The sequence below is a fragment of the Colobus angolensis genome, unplaced genomic scaffold (assembly GCF_000951035.1).
Source record: "Colobus angolensis palliatus isolate OR3802 unplaced genomic scaffold, Cang.pa_1.0 Scaffold1249, whole genome shotgun sequence".
Classification (NCBI taxonomy): domain Eukaryota; kingdom Metazoa; phylum Chordata; class Mammalia; order Primates; family Cercopithecidae; genus Colobus; species Colobus angolensis.
In genome coordinates this window covers 5,897-6,887 of record NW_012113686.1, presented here as the reverse complement: position 1 = coordinate 6,887, position 991 = coordinate 5,897, and positions in this window count along the sequence as shown.

Genomic DNA, 991 nt, shown 5'->3' with positions numbered 1-991 from the left:
GCCACCACGCCCGGCTCATTTTTTGTATTTTCTTTTTTTAGTAGAGACGGGGTTTCACCGTGTTAGCCGGGATGGTCTCGATCTCCTGGCCTGGTGATCCGCCCACCTTGGCCTCCCAAAGTACTGGGATTACAGGCGTGAGCCACCGCGCCTGGCCACATTTTTATTCTTACTGAAGTTTAAAAGTTTTTGTGGGTACATAGTATATGTATGTATTCATGGTATATATGGGTTATTTTGATACAGGCATACAATATGTCATAATCACATCAGAGTAAATGAGTTATTCATCACCTCACGCATTTATCCTTCATATTACACACAATCCAATTATACCGTTTAATTACTTTTAAATGTAAATTATTTTTTACTAAGGGTCATTTTATGATTGTAATAAATCATACATTCCTGAGTCTTGAATGCTTTTCAGAAATGTTTCATGTTTATCTTTGAACATGTGGCATGTCCTGCAAACACAGCCTTTTAGTTTTAATTTGCATGGAGTTAAATATATAAATGTTGTGCTCTAAAGATAAATTTTGGGCGTAAGGAAATTATGGAGCAAGCGATTGTGTTGGCATGAGAGTTTGTTAGCAATATTGGAACAAAGAAGGTTCTGTTAATACTGTGGATAGGTAATTTACTAGAAATCTACAAACCTAAAACATTTTGAAATCAAACCTATGTTTTCTTTTTATTTAATTACTGCACAATCTAATGGATCATTGTTGAGAACTGCCCCATGCCAACCAATTGTGTTTATGTGGTCCTCATGCTAGACCTATAATTTTGTTTCTCATTTTTTTGTTTTGACTTCATGAAGTATTTGAGCTTGTCAGAAATTAATCGTTTTTATAAAATTTAGTGCACAAAAATTTTTAGGTGTAATTTCACAATATATTAAGTAATCTTTAAATAGAAATTTCATTAATTGGATAACTTTATATAAGCTGTTTTCTTTAGTTATTGTTCCTTTCACTTTTTCTTTTTC